A 5,517-nucleotide genomic window follows, 5' to 3' on the forward strand; every position below is an offset into this window, starting at 1 on the left:
TGTCGTGGCTTGTTGTTTGCTCATTATCATGAAACTAAGATATGAAACAGTCAGCAAGTCTCTATGTCTCTGTGAGCTCGGGCCTAACCCAGGATCAGAATTTTGTGGTGTTTTGTGCGGGGCAGCCTGCCAGGCCTCTGGGTGGCATAAAGGGCACACTCTTCACAGTCAGGCCCCCTGGGTGGCATTCTGACCCCTGCCGAACTGGCATTCGAGGTTTGGGCAACTCACTGATTGATGGGGAGCTCATTTCTTCACCGTGCCATCTATTTCAATGTTAAGCAGCCAACATTGTTAGAATGCTCTTCCTAATTATCGAGCCTGAACTTGCTTCCCATAACTTTAACCCCGTGGTCTGAGGTCTGCCTCTGAGCCGTAAAGAATGAGAGCTCTCCCTCTTCTCACTCCTCCTGGTCCCCAGAGCAAAGGAGGGGCAGCAGAGTGACTGGTCAGATGGTTCTTTGAAGCAAGGCAGGAAAGAAGGACAGAGTCAAGTGTCGGCTCCAGCCTCGCTGCATTTGGCCTGGCCCTTCAGACAATATGAAGCCCCCGGGGTTTTTTGTCTAACAAAACCCCATCTGCCTAGAACAACCCTCTCCTGAACCATACCCCATTTCTCCCCAGAAAACACCATCAGTCTTTCAAGACTCAGTTCAACCACTTCTTCTGGGAAGTATCTGCTGATTCTCCAGCTGGGGATGACACCTCTCTTCTCCCCTGGGTTCTCACTACACGCAGAGCCCTCCTCCCCACTCCCATCCCCCAGAGAGACATCTATTCCAGCCATGAAACTTAGGAGTTCTTATTCGTCCCCAGTCTTTAGGGCAGAGAGAGTATCTCGTTCATTCTGTTCCAGCGCCTGGCTCAGGGTGGCTCACATTGCACGCTAGACCAGGTTACATGTGCTGCTGAAAGGCAGGCACACAGAGTGACCCTCCTCTGAGCCCCCTTTTCAGTTTGCATGGTGGGGGTCTACACACAGAAGTGGGAGTGGGCATGGAAAGAGACAGGGAGTGACTGCTCTCCACCTCCGTTAATCTCGTCCTTTTCAGGAGCTGTCCCACCAGCTGGGGCGGTCGGCCCGTCTAGCTTCACGCACAGGACAGACCACTGCTTTGTAACCTTTTATTTTGTCCACAGGCTCAGTGTCAGAGCCAGAAAAGGCCCTTTCCCCAGGAGAGGACCCTAGTGAGCATCTTGTGATAATGTGAGATGAAGCTGAGCAGATTCCTGCCCTGCCCCCAACAGTATTACAAAAAGGAGCACCCCAGGGAGCTTCGTTATGATCCTATTACTGTAGATGATGGCTTGAATCCACCATCAGATTTGGTATTACCATATAATTATTTCTGTAAAAGGCTCAGAATCATCATTAGCACGGGGAGCAAATTAAATGACATGCCAGCAGGGATTTTACTACTGATAAACTAAAATAAAATTAAACTAAAAAAATAGAATGGTATGAATATTGCATTACAATGATCACACCTCCCCACAGAGCCGACAGGGATGGCCAGAATCAGATCAGCCACAGTGCCCTGATCCTGCCTCTCTAGGGAACACGTACACTTGGGTTCAGAGACAAGACGGTTTGCTGGATTCTCTGAGAGGCGCCTTAACCAGCAGCTGGGCCATTCTGCCAAATGCAAGAGGGGATTTCTTTATTTTCTCTCTTTTAAAGACTTTGCAACTTTCTCTTTAATGCTTTTTTTATTGGCCCTGAGCTAACATCTGTTGCCAATCTTCCTCTTTTTTTTTCCTCCCCAAAGCCCCAGTACACAGTTGTTTGTCCTAGTTGAAGGTCATTCTAGTTCTTCCGTGTGGGATGCTGCCCAAGCATGCCTTGACAAGCGTGTGGAGGTCTGCACCCGGGATCCAAACTGGTGAACCCTGGGCCACCAAAGCAGAGCACACGAACTTAACCACTCCGCCATGGGGCCGCCCCAAGATGGGATTTGTTTTTTGTTTTTTGTTTTTTGTTTTTTGAGGAAGATTAGCCCTGAGCTAACATCTGCTGCTAATCCTCCTCTTTTTGCTCAGGAAGACTGGCCCTGAGTTAACATCCATGCCCATCTTCCTCTACTTTATATGTGGGACGCCTACCACAGCATGGCTTGATAAGCAGTATATAAGTCTGCACCCAGGATCCAAAGCGGCGAACACTGGGCCGCCAAAGCAGAACACGCACACTTTACTGCTGAGCCACCGGGCCAGCCCCAAGATGGAATTTCTTAATGGCACAGAAACCCCTGCACATCCTTAGCCCCCGAGGTGATGATTCACACGGTGCCCTGCTTTCAGGACCTTCTTGAGGTACACAGAGGGAGGAAGGATCTGGTTTTCACAGCAGCTCTTGACTGACTTGCTGTGTGACCTCAAGCAAGGCCCTGTCTCACTCTGGGCGTCAGCTTCTCCATCTACACAATGATGGGGTTTCATGAGATATCTTACAGATGATCTTTAACAAAATGAGAATAATGCTCCTTGACCCACCTCTTAAGATTGTTATCAGATTCAGATGAGTACTGTAGGTGACAGCATGTTCCAAAGCAGAATATCATGAAAGGGGATGCAGTTTTATAGGGTGCAACACGTGTGTGTGTAGTGCACATATACGTATGTGTCTGTATGCCACATGGAACCAAGAGATTCATAAACGTGTACCACTATGTTGAGCCATACTCTCTCCGTATATCTACACAATTCAATATTCCAGCAGTCTTTCTTCAGAGGAGACTCTGTGGCTACAGATAATTAGTGGCAGCGTCTACTTGAAAACAGCTGGCAGTGCATTAGGACAGTTGCTAGCTAAGTAAATGGTAGTTTTCTTGCACTTCTCCTCTTTCTCCTTCTTTTCTTTTCATTTCCTTTTTTTGATACCCACTCTAGATTCACTCATTCATTCATTTAGCACACGTGTAATGAGAGCTGAGGACAAGGTGTGGGAAGGCAGTGGTGAATGAACCAGATATGAGGAGCCATCACAGAGAGTGTGTGCCCCACGTATTTCACAGCCTGGTGAGGAAGAGAGGAAGTAAAGATATAAACATGTAGATGACCGGAAGTGATGAAAAGTGCTGGGAGTGAAAGGGGCTCGGAGCTGGGAGATATCAGCTCTAACGAGAGTGTAATGGACTGAACGTCGTGTCCCCCAAGTCCTTGTCAAACCCTAATCCCCATGTGATGGCGTTTGGAGGTGGGGCCATGGGAGGCAATGAAGTCATGAGGGTGGGGTCCCCATGAATGGCACTAGTGCCCTCATAAGAAGAGGCCAGAGAGCCCGCTCACTCTCTTTCTACCATGTGAGAAGACAACGAGGTCAGCAGTCCGTGACTCGGAAGAGAACCCAACAACACTGGCACCCTGATCTCGGACCTCCAGCGTCCAGAACTGTGAGAAATAAATTTCTGTTGTTTATAAAGCGCCTAGTCTATGAGACTCTGTTATAGCAGCCCGCACTGACCAAGACAGAGGGTGTTCATTAAGGGTTCCCCAAGAGGTGAATTTAAAGCTGCTTCCTTATGAATGGGGAGGAGCCAGCTATGCAATGAGCAGAGGAGAAAAGTATTCCAGACAGAGGGGCAGCTGGTGCCAAGGCCCTGTGGCAGGAAAGGGCTTGGCATGTTCAAGAAACAGGAACACAAGGGGCCAGTCCAGTGGCTGAGTGGTTGAGTTCGTGCGCTCCGCTTCAGCGACCCAGGGTTTCTCCTGTTCGGATCCCAGGTGCGGACACGGCACCACTCATCAAGTCACGCTGAGGTGGCATCCAACATAGCACAACCAGAGGCACTCACAACTAGAATATACAGCTATATACTGGGGGGCTTTGGGGAGAAGAAGAAGAAGGGAAAAAAAGGAAGATTGGCAACAGATGTTAGCTATGGTGCCAATCTTTAAAAAAAAAAACAAACAAAACAGAAACAGGAACACAGCCAGGGCGGCTGGAGTGCAGGAAACAAGGAGGGCAGGCAGTAAATGGCTTTGGCAGGACTTGTGAGCCAGTACAGAGGGTATGTGCCTCAGGAAGCTGTTGAAGGCTGGTCAGGCAATGTCACGACCCTATCAATATTTTAGTGGTATTACATTTGGTTCTGTGGGGATATGGGTTGTGCGGGGCCAGGAGAAAGGCAGGAGGACGGTTAGCCCAGGCACGGTTCCCTGGACGAGGGGACAATTCAAGGCAGAATCAACGGCACCGTCTGACCAATGGATGTGTGGGGAGCAGGAGAGAGCGGCCAAGGATGAGGCTCGAGGTTCTGGGTCAGCACCGGGGCGACGATGGATCCAGACAGGGGAGAAGGGCAGTTCTCGGGGAAATACCAGAGTTCTGCCTGGGATGAGTAAAGATGCTGGAGAGACAAGCGAGTGGAATCAAACAGCGGCAGCTGATACTGTGTCAGTCCTGTTCAGTGAGGAAAACGGAAACCACCCCGGTCCTTGTAGCAGAGAGAATTGAATACAGGAATTGGTTAACAAGGTATTGGAGGACTCAGGGCAGAAAAGGGACACTGGGCGAACACAGAGGTGGCAACTGCAGCTCCACTATCACCCCCAGGGCTGGGGAAGGAAGGGAAGAGGGCGGGGTCATCAGAACCCGAGGCTCAGAGGGGAGCCCTGCTGGGCTGGGACCCCCATCTTGGAGCAGGTCTCGCTGCCAGGCTGGGGCGGTGTAGGAGGGAGTTCCAGGAGGCCAGTTCTGGCAGCGGGGGGAAAAAGCTGGAAACTGACAGCAACAGCTAACCTGCCACTGCCCAGGAAGGGCCATCCATGCAGTGACGCCGACCAGGAGGGCGAGCAAGACAGAGAGCAGCATTTTCCTTCTCCCTTGAAGGCTGCCAGTGGACCAGCTGGCAAGGGGAAATGCCGCCTGCAGAGCTCCAGCCCCAGCAGCACAGGCGGAGTCCAGACAGGTGGGTTTGGGGCCGAGAGACAACAGCTTAATAATCAGCACAGTTTATGTAAGACTAGAACTCAAAGGAGACGCCTGGGCTAGGGACACAAACTCGGGAGTCATCAATGGACATGACTCTATGATCTTCTAGAACACTAATGACGTCGAGTGCCCTGATCTCGGCTAGGCTCTGCAGGGTAGACCAGAGAGATGCAAAGCTAGTCCCTGTCTTCAGGTTGCTTCCTAACCACAAGGTGACCATGAGGCCAACCGGAAAGCAATTAGGCGTTTGGATGTGTCACTTTGCCTCTGGAGCCATGGGTCCCAACCCCAGGTGAGCACTGGAATCACCTATGGAGCTTTTAAAAAGTGTGGCAGCCCAGCTCCCATCCCAGACCCACCGATCAGACTGCGCAGGGCAGGGGCCTGGACGTGTGTGTTTTCTAAAAGCCTCTGAGTGATTCCGAGGAGCAGCCCTTTCCCACGCCAACAAGCACTGGGGACCCACTAGGTGGTGGCCCGAGCTGTAGTAGGCACAGAGTTAGCTTTTGAAGAATGGGCAGGAATTGGATAAGGCACAGGCCAGAGGAAAGGCAACTCTGAGGACGGCTTGCAAAAGAGCAGGG

This window comes from Equus caballus, chromosome 16, assembly GCF_041296265.1.
Source record: "Equus caballus isolate H_3958 breed thoroughbred chromosome 16, TB-T2T, whole genome shotgun sequence".
In the NCBI taxonomy this organism is placed as follows: domain Eukaryota; kingdom Metazoa; phylum Chordata; class Mammalia; order Perissodactyla; family Equidae; genus Equus; species Equus caballus.